The sequence below is a fragment of the Crocodylus porosus genome, unplaced genomic scaffold (genome assembly GCF_001723895.1).
Source record: "Crocodylus porosus isolate Cpor-Errol unplaced genomic scaffold, CroPor_comp1, whole genome shotgun sequence".
Classification (NCBI taxonomy): Eukaryota; Metazoa; Chordata; order Crocodylia; family Crocodylidae; genus Crocodylus; species Crocodylus porosus.
The window spans coordinates 1,568,615-1,578,966 of NW_017728893.1; the positions used below are offsets into that span (position 1 = coordinate 1,568,615).

The following is a 10,352-nucleotide window of genomic DNA, read 5'->3' on the forward strand; positions in this document are numbered from 1 at the left end:
TCGATTGATGCATGCCAGGGTATTATTTGCCCTATTGGCTATGGCATTGCACTGCCGGCTCGTATTCATACCATGATCTATTATTACCCCCAAGTCCCTTTCATTCATGGTGCTAATCAGTTTGGTGCCACCAAACCTGTAGGTGTGCTGGGGGTTGCTCGTCCCAAGGTGGAGCACTTTACATTTCTCAACACTGAACTTCATCAGGTTCCAATCCGCCCAACTTGCCTGCCTGTCTAGGTCTGCCTGTAACTGTAGCCTATCTTCAAGTGTGACCGTGCTCCCCATAACTTGATGTCGTCTGCAAACATAGCCAGTGAGCTCTTCACCCACACATCTAAGTCGTTAATAAAGATGTTAAAAAGTACTAGACTGAGCATCGACCCCTGTAGCACGCTACTGCTCACTTCTCACCAGGATGACACAGGATCCTCACCAGGATTCACTACGACTCTCTGGGTCCTATCCTGCGGCCAGTTTCTCACCCACCTGTCTATTTGTATCTTCCATATTAACGTGGGCCTTAAGGCCCACCCAGGTGACTAATAGCCCCTTTGTGGGGCAAAAGGGTGAAATATACAGCTAATTTGTTGGGACAACAAAAGCAAAAACAGGATAGGAGTGACATGGGGGTCAAAGGGTCAAAATGTGAAAATAAGTTCTCCAGAGTGGGGCACCGAGCAGAGCCCGGTCCTCAAAGGCATCCAAGGAGCTGATGGACGCTGCCCACTGGTGCTCTGCCCAGAGATGTGCACAGACAAGTGAGAGGAAAGAGGCCCCGGTCTCACTCACCTGACTGTCTCGGAGTTAAGCCCACAATCCTCCAATTTTCTCATGAGGATATAGTGAGATACTAGATCAAAGGCCTTTTGGAAGTCTAGGTATACAATGTCAACCTGCTCTCTTGTGTCCAGGTGGAGAGTTACTTGGTCATAGAAGGAGATGAAGTTGGTAAGGCAGGACCTGCCCGCGATGAAGCCATGCTGGCTGCCATTCAGAATTGCTCCTTGATGAACTTTTTTCTAGGATTTTCCCTAGGATGGAAGTTAGACTGATTAGCCTATAGTTACCTGGGTCCTCCCTCCTGCCCTTCTTGTGGATGGGCACAACATTGGCCCTCTTCCAGTTCTCAGGGACCTCTCTGGAGTACCATGAGTTGTGGAAGAGTTTTGCCAGGGGCTCTGCAATGACTTCAGCCAGCTCCTTCAGCACTCTTGGATGAAGATCATCCGGTCCTGCTGACTTGTATACACATCTAATTTTATTAATTGGTTATACACCAATTCTACGGCAATAGTAGGAAGGTGATTATTCCTACCGTGCTTATCCTGTACTCTACCTTGTGATTATTCCTACTGTGGTCATCCTTTATTCTACCTACCTTTCTGCTCCCTGCCTGATTTGCCACTGAGCTGCCTGTCCCCTCCTCAGCCTTGCACATGCCACATACAGAGGCCATGTGTGCCACTTGTACGGCCCATCCCGCAAGTCTGGGGTAGGTCATGGCAGTGGCTATATTTTTGCTGTTTTATCCATCTCATTTGCAAGTCCTAGCCTTGGTATCCCAATAGGCAGCAGTGCAGTACCACTGGCCTGTGGGCAATTCAAGCCACTTCTTAAGAACAAGCAATGAAATCCAGAGGCTTGTCATTCCTGCTGGGCCATCCACAAAGAAGTCCCTGGAGCTCCTCCTCACACACTTCTGTGCAGCTGGGAGTGTGATTTCCTGCTTGAAAAAGAGACACTGCCTGACTGAGCTGTGGATTTTGCTGCTCTGCAAACATTGATTAAACCCTGGCGAGTTCCAGTAAAACACGCTCCTATTCTCACTTTAAAAACTCCAAGGGTAAAGCAGCTCCAGGGATTGCTGCTAAACTCTTACCCTATATTACTATCTTGAATTTCTCTAGCTTCTGCTTCCAGCTGCTGGATCTCACCCTGCATTTACCTGCTAGATTTAAGGAGCCTCCTCCCATCAGAAAGCTTCCCCCTGTGTAGGTATGTACATGCCATGATCACATTGGTGTCAGCTTCACTCCCACCTGGGGCTAAAAATAAATGCTGAGGTGAGGGTCTCCACTCTGATATTTGAGGGTTATTTTGTTCCCCCCTCCCCCCCCCCACTGGAAAAACGTGTGTCACACTGGTTTAGGTAATGTAAGGGCAATGCTGTAGCCATGACGGTTCAGAAATTACGTGAGAGGCAAGGATTTCTCAGGGTGGTATCTTTTATTGGACCTGCTGAAGGATGTCTTGCATTTGAAAGCTTGTCTAACTCTATCCCAGCTATGCAGTTGGTTCAATAAGAGATCACCCACAAAAATCCTTGCCTCTGATTTAGGGCATCCTGCACAAATGTCAGTGATGCCCTCTCACCTTCCCTCAACTTCCTTCCCTAACTTGAGTGATTCATCCTACCATAGATCTGGATTTATTGGCTCATCCCTGGCTCTGCTAATGGGAAGGGCTTTGTCATTTGTCCCCCTTGGCCACAGCTGTGTTCTGGATGAGGAGCAGGAGTGCAGTCAGCAGGGAATTATACCCCTTGGCTCTTTTTGTTCCTCTAGTACTGCACAGGTGGATGTACATGCTGTCAGAACGCAGCTGACTCTGGGGTGGAGCATGGCAGTTGTTTAACACAGCAATGGTAAGGAAAGTAAGAGAGGGGGGAGAGTGTACAGCTCAGGCACTAGAGCTGTGCAGCATTTTCAAACAAAATTTTTTATGCTGGAAAATGCAGATTTGATGAAAGTGCAATGTTTTGCGTATTTGCTTGGCTTTTCCTGTGTTTATTTTTTAAAACATCAGAGAGGTTGAAACCTTTTGTTTCATCTGTTTTCCCAAGGAAGCACTTTTCCACTTTTATGTGAAAGGACTTTATTTAGAAAAGTCCTGGGATTTTATTTTTAAAAATTAAATGGAGAGAGAAAACAGGTTGAAAATGCAGTTATATTTAACATCTTCCAATGATTCTTCTTTTTTTTCTTTTCTGTTCTTGATGCACTGATTTGTTGAAAATTTCATTTTCAGTGTGACTCCAAACTCCTGACTTTTTGGAATTGCCCGTGTGTTCAACAGTCTGATATTGGCCAGCTCTGAGTGACATGGCAGAACAAATGTAGCAGTGGGGAATTGTGTGGACTTCCCCTCTGGCCCCACTCCCCCAGCCAAAGGAACAGCACAAGGTCAAGTCACCACTGTAAGTCCCTTCAGTCCCATCTGTGAGGCCTGAAATGAGCTGGCCCTCTGTGCCAGGGAGAAATGATGCCAGTTTGTGCATCTGATGCCCCCGCTGTGAAACCTGCTCTGTCTTCAGACACAGGAGACCAAAAGTTTCCAGGCCAGTTGGGAAAGCTTGCTACTGGGAGCAGCGCCTGTCCATCCTGCCTACTTGCAGTGCATGTCCCTGGCTAGATGCACCCTGCACCCCCCGGCCTGGGCACTGTTTCTTGAGATGGGAGGGTTGTGCGTTGACCCCAGGGCTGGTGTAGCAGAAGACCCTTAGGTCAGGGCTGAGATATATCAGCAGTGCTGGGCTGGGCTGGGGACTGCAAAGCATGGCAGAGATGCCTCCCAGGTCAGGTGGAGAGAGCTTCCCTGGGGTCTCTAACTGGGGCTGTTGATTTCTTTCCTAAGCACTGGATTCCTCTGTAGAGTCTGGCCTGGATCCTGGCAGGAGGGAAGCCCTAGAAGACCAGGCAAGCTGGGTTGCATGCAGTGCTGCAGGAGTAGGGCTGGTGTCAGCTTCCCTGGACTTGCTCAGCTTCTAACTACCAGGAGGTAAAATACAAGTGAGACCATTACGGGGGTGATGGTCTGAGGCTGAAACAGCTTCCCCCTCTCCAGCAGCCCTCAACCATGTCCGAGTGTGCTCCAACCTCTTTACTGCCCCATCACCCAGGGGTGCAGCACCCAGCCAGCTTGGGATTACCCTGGGGTAAAATGTGCGGGAAGCAGCTGATTCGGTGGCTGTAAACACCGCACTGCTGCGGTCCTCAGACCACCCTGCCTCCCTCAGCCTTGGTCGGCTGAGAAACTCACAAGCTGCAGACCAGGCTGCAGAGAGTGCTCCTAGAGTCAGGGAGGAAAGGACTTCCTCTGTGTCCTTTGTTTGCTTTAATGACCCCAGAAGCTGGGAGCATGGAGAGCTTTGCACAGCAGAGGTAAGTGCCTGGTGGTCTCTGGGGCATCTGTGCATGTGTGATGGGATGTTTGGAGCTCAGTGAAATCCCGAGGGGATCAGCAGCTGCCTTGCAATCCCATCTTCCTCCAGGCCCTGGTTAATTAGCATGAATCCCCTGCACCTCAGCATGGCTGGCGCCACCTCTGAATTTGGCCCTCTAGGATCCAAGCAACGCTGTGTTGTTCTGCTGTCCTCCGAACATCTTTTGTGCCACAAGCCCCTTCAGGCCTTCTCAGGCCTGGATTTCACATGTGATGACACCGGTGCAACACGCTTCCACTGGATCCATGGCTGTAGTACATGCTCCCCTCCCAGAGCTGAAAGAAGAACCCAGGAGTCCTGACTACATCCCTTGCTCTTCTAGCTTTCTTGTTGCTGCCTCCTCCTGGGACCCAGGGGGAGTCCTGATGCTCTCTGGCCACCAGACTGGACTTCCCTCCCAGCCCTGGATTATATATCATTGCTGTCCTTGCTACTCCAACTAAGGGCTGCAGTCTTTGAGGGCCCAGACAACCACTGCTAATTGCTACTCAAGTCCCATTACCAAGTCCAGCCTTGCAGTCGGGTGTTTTTAAGGCATTGTCAAAGAGCAGTATTATTAATGAGTATGCACAGCCTCTCATCAAGAATCGACTGGGGAATTAAACAGTCAGATCAAATGAACCAACACAATCCCCGGGATTTATCTTATCGGCACAAACAAAGTCTGTTTACAAGAAGCGAATCCAGCTGGGGATGGCGGGGTTTGGGAGTGGCAGCAAGGACACCAAGATACCAGAACTGCCCAGCCACGGGCCCTGTGCCCACCAGTTGTCTGTTATGGGAGAGGAGGGACAAGTGCTTTCCTTTCACCATCAGAAGCTGTTTGAAGTTATAATCAAGCTGTGCTTGTGCAGCTGGGGATGTCTCAGTACCAAGAGGAACAGGGAGTGTGTGTGTGTATGTGTAAGCCCCTCAGTATCTATGTGCATACATGTTGAACAAGTGTGCGTTAGCATGTCTCTGTGTGCATAGGGGTGTGGGTTCCTGCCTCTACCCAGCTGACTTTAAATAGCACCAAGGGGTTGAACATTGAGCCACATGGAAGACAAGCTTTTGGCTTTGCCTTTGTCTCACACCTCCTGGCTGACCATACACCTGAGCCTGAGCACAGTGCCTGGATCAGGAGGGGCTAGAAACAGAGCAAAGACCTCTGCAACCCCTGGCTGGCATCCCCAGTTTGCTGCCCAGGCAGTAGCGGGCTGGTTTACTCCCCCTTTTAGACTGCTAAATTAGAGATGTTAAATAAAACTGGACCTCTGGGAGGGAAGCTGCTGTGTAAAAGGAAAATGCACTGTTATAGGGACCTTTAACAGATGGAACAAGAAGCGTTTTATTTAGTGGAAAGAACCCTCCCAAGCAGTCTATAAATTACACTAAAATGCAGCAGAGCAAGGGCCTGCTTTTCATGCCCACAGAATATGGGCATCCCTTTCTACCCGCTTGCACTGCCACGGGGTGGAAGGAACAAATAAATGAGATTGGGGTCCTCCTGTAGGCACCTGTTCTTAGCCAAGAGAGTTGATGAGCGTCAGACCTGAAGGCCTGGACTATGCAGATATAACCGCAGTAGTTAGGGATGGTAGTTAGTTATTTTCCAGTGTCATAATTTTCCGGTGTCGTTATCCTGGTGGGTTTCAACTAATCCAACTGGGCCCCTTATCCATGTGGCATGAAAAGCTGTTATCCAGCTAGGGCCTGGAGTGGATCCACAGGAGATCGGGGTCTGAGTGCTGCTCCTGCATGGTTATGGGTGGATCCTGAGAGCCCTGATCCAAGCGTATCCACCAGCTTACAATTAAACCCATTTCTAAAGTGCTTTGCTGAATCCTTCATCCCATAAAGCTCCATTTCACTGAAATGGGAATAATAATCCTCTGCCTGTCCTGAGTGTTTAGGATTTGACTTTTGAGGGACAAGGGCTGCCTCTTGCTGTGCATCTGAGCAGCGCCTTGTACCACCGGGCCCTGGTGCTATCACATCCCTCTTGTCATCAGAGAGCAGAGGATAAAAACCATGGGGAGAATCCTGCTCTGTGGGCTATCAGTGCATACAGGCCTCCCATTAGTTCTTTGCAGGCAGCACTTTTCCCTGCATTCCCAATCACGCAGCGATTATCTTCAGAAGGAAGAAGATCCATATGCCCTAATTAAACTCATTTCATCTTGTAAGAGGCAGCCAGCACGGTTACATTCTCGCTATCTCGAGGCTAAATAATGCAAAAAGGGGGGTGGGGGGGAGTAATAAACCCATAGTGTTTGTTCTGCTGTTCTTGGTGCGAGGAGATATTTTGGTAACTGTTTATTATGAATCAGCACTTCACAGGGCAGCGAAATTGCAACATCAGGGCTGAAATGCAGGACGAGGATGTTTGAGGGTGGCAGCAGAGATAATAAGGACTTGAGGAAGAGACTCTCCTTTCGTTCTGCCTCGTATTTCAAAGGTCCTTCCCCCCCTCGTGTGTCCTTTTTTTTTTTTAAACAACGATATTTTGGGGCTCAAACGTATGTTTGCCAAAGATTTCCTACAAACCCATTGTTCCTTATTTCCTTAATGATATTTAACCTATGGGATGCATGGCTTAGAAGGTCTGGTCATAAACCATATGGTCTTGATTCCCTTTTGAATATCTATTGTTCTTTTCAAGGTAGTTAATTCCTTGGTGAAATTTCAGAGGGCCTGTTCCTCCACCGCCCATCATCATTATTATCATATTGTGGCAGCTGCCAGAAGCCTGAGGTATGAGCCAGGATGCCCCAGGTGCTAGGTGCTGTCCAGACATCGCTGCTATTGTATTGTGCTGTTTGTGCATGGTAAGCCGATGCTGCAGCCTCAATTTCTGGTCCCACCGATACTTTCCTTGCTTCTATGGGATGTGGAGGGGCCTGAAGGTATAACTGGGTTCCTTTGCAGGGCCTGATTTGTTGCAAAGGGAGGTTAGGGTCAATGCCAGTCCAGGCCTGCATCACACTGGTGCATGACAGAGAGGGGGCAGAGAATCAGGGTCTTGCCTGGGAACAGTTGATTGTTCCCTGTTTCCTTCTGTGGGGATTATAGGAGTCTCTCATTAGCAATCAGCTTCTGAACCCAAGTTTTCCCCTTAAGGGGGTGCTGTATCATTCCCTGCATTCCTAATCATGCAGTGATTATCTTCAGAAGGAAGACGATCCATGTGCCCTAATTAAACTCAGTTCATCTTGTAAGTGGCAGCCAGCACACTTACGCTCTTGGTATCCTGAGATATAGTTGGGGCTGGTCCTGCTTTGAGCAAGGGGTTGGACTAGATGTGACCTTTTGAGGTCCCTTCCCACCTGAATTTTCCCACCTGAATTTTCTAGGATTCTGTGATTCTCTGCTGGTGTATCTGCCATAATCCCTGTTTGGCCGCGTATGGGAGGAGGTCTCTGGGGATGGCGTCAGACTCCCTGCCGTGCAAGTCAGTCCTGAGATGCATCAGCAAGAAGGGGTGGGTTTAGGACACAGGTCTCCTGGATTGCAGTGCCATGCCCTGCCCATCAGACCCTGTTGTCTGAGGAGCTGTGTGCCCTACCTCACCTTGCTTCCTTGCATATTTGTCCAGCATCTAGCACTTGGAGGTACCAGTGATAGGATCATAGAAAATGAAGGTTGGAAGGGACCTCAAAAGGTCACATCTAGTCCAACTCCCTGCTCAAAGCAGGACCAGCCCCAACTAGATCGTCCCAGCCAAGGCTTTGTCTAGCTGGGTCTTAAAAACTCTCAAGGATGGAGATCTCACAGCCTCTCCAGGTAACCTGTTCTAGTGCTTTATTAGCATCCAGGATGGTCTCCTAGGAGCTCCCACCAGGCAGATAATAAGTAACAATTAATGGTCTTTGTGCATAACTGTAATGTCACTCATTTTGCCTCTCTGCCCTGCTAATGGTTGTACAGCTGCCAGGCACTACAGCCTTAAATTGCTTTCCCCTCAAATGTTATTTATTGTTACTTTTTATATTTCCTGAAACCACAATTAAAAAAAAACCTGGAAAAATAAACAATCCTATAACACTGTCTCCACAAAGGCTGTTAAGCTGTGGATCAAGTTAATTAGCAGCTAATCAGGGACGAAAGTCTCCCTATTAGCTGTGCAGGCATGTAACATTGATATTATATGTATCCATGGGCACAAGCTCATGTCTGCCATGGCAAACGCTGTTGCCAGCCATAACAGGAGGGAGTGAGGGGCAAATTCTGGAGCTGGGAGGGACTGATCAGTTAAGGAAGGGGGGACAGAGAATTTGGAAAGGGGATGAATCACTGTACCTCTGTTGACTTCAATAGAGTTACAGCCATTCACTCCCGTCGTGCATCTGGCCTAGTGATTTCCAAAGGAGTAGAGCTCCAGACCAGATATCCTAAGCTGCTTTGAACTCTCCCTGGCTCACTCCCTTTGATACCAGGTGATTGGAGTGGGCTTGGACTGTGCATGGAAATCCCTTCCATTCTCCTGATTCAGCAGGGCTAGATATGAGCTGACTTCCCCATAGCAGGTGAAGAATTGCCAGGCAGCTTTTTGGGGTGAGTGCATGCTCACACCCGCTCTCCCCTTCTTTCTCACTAGCAGGACAGCATAAGGGGCCCTGGTGTCACTGAGAATCTAGGCCATATCTAGCTGAGACTTGTTTGGCATGTTTAAATTAGTCCAGGAAATGAAGATTAGTGTCCCGGCTCACGTGCTAAGGGTGAAGAGGCTTTTAATGACCACGAGTTCCACAGACATTGACTTTTGTCTCATATGAAGGGCAGAAAAGTGAAGAATCTGGGAAACTAGACGGAAAGATGCAAAATGCATCGTCTTTAGGCCCCCAGTCCATGCAAGCCGTCAGCTCCTGCCAACCTGGTCAGTGGCTTTGCCCTTTGTGGGACCTACCCAAGTGGTCCAAGAAGGCTGCTTTTTCAGCAGACTGGGGGATGTGTGAGCTGGCCGTGGGTAAGCGTGCGGTTTGTTTGAACTTCCTGATTTGTCAGGTGATCCCACGGCTGAGTGGGGGCTGACTCGAGGCTTTGGGAGCTTGTGGCCTTGGTCATGCCGCAGTCCCTCTCGCCTCTATGAGCTGGTTCTCCCATGACGGCAGGGGAAGTGGAAGCCAGTGCTTTTGCTGCCCGAACTGACTTTCCAGTGAACAGAGGGTAATGGTGCTCTGTGCCGGTAGTAGATTGCCCTGCCCTGAGTTCAACACTCCAGGTCCCCCTGGGAATTGATAAGGAGGCAGCATGGCTTAGTAGCTAAAGTCCTAGCCTTGGATCTGGAGAACGGGTCTGTTCCCAGCTCAGCTCCTTTGAGCATTGTATTCACTTAGGAAAGTCAAGGTCATAACAGTAATGATCTACATTCACACATAGCCCTTGAGGAGCAGTTTCCAACCCTTAGCCCTGGAGGAGCAGTTTCCAGCTGTAGCGTTCCCCACATTTTAAACATCAAAGGATAATTACCCTGATTTCACAGACTGGGAAACTGAGGCACTCAAAAGGAAACTAAATGCCACAGTTCAGAGAGCAGGGACAGAAGCCCCGCTCACTTGAAGCCCGAGGCAGCGCCTGAGCCCTGGAGAAGGACATGATGATGTTGTGGGAAATCTGCTTGAAGCATAGCGTTATCATTCTGAATTAATATTCCTCTCACAACCTCCTGGACTGATGTCACTGTCTGAGTTGGCAATCTGTCACCCCGTGCTGTGGATCTGCTGGATCTTCATAGGTCAAGGTACGGTTACAGGATGGAAGACGACTGCCAAATAGCAGCTTACGGAGACTGGGCGGTGGTGGAAAGGACCAAGTCATTGAGATGAGGCCTCAGCGTCTTAAGCTGAGCTCCCTGGAAACCTTGGAAATACTGTTATTATATTCACAGATTCGAAGTTTAGGGCTGGAAGGGACCTCGTGAGATCATCCACGATTCTACGATACTCTGTTATTTTGTTAATTATCACAACTATATTATCATTTACGGTGTTTCATGCTTGTTCTGTCTGTTGTTTGCATTTATTCCACTCTCTAGCTCGGGACCTGCTGTGCCAGGTGCTGTACAAACACTGAACTCCTCCAGTGCTGCTCCCTTCCCAAGGCGCTCACGCTTTATGCAAGGCTCTGTGTTAGACAGCAACTTGTT

The 10,352-nt window shown here is 48.9% G+C and overlaps 1 protein-coding gene across 1 annotated transcript in view; it reads left to right on the plus strand.

The window, feature by feature from the left end:
• The window catches only part of VPS45 (vacuolar protein sorting 45 homolog), a 67,441-nt gene that overhangs the window by 52,985 nt on the left and 4,104 nt on the right, over positions 1-10,352 (plus strand). The gene's annotated exons all lie outside the window — the stretch shown is intronic.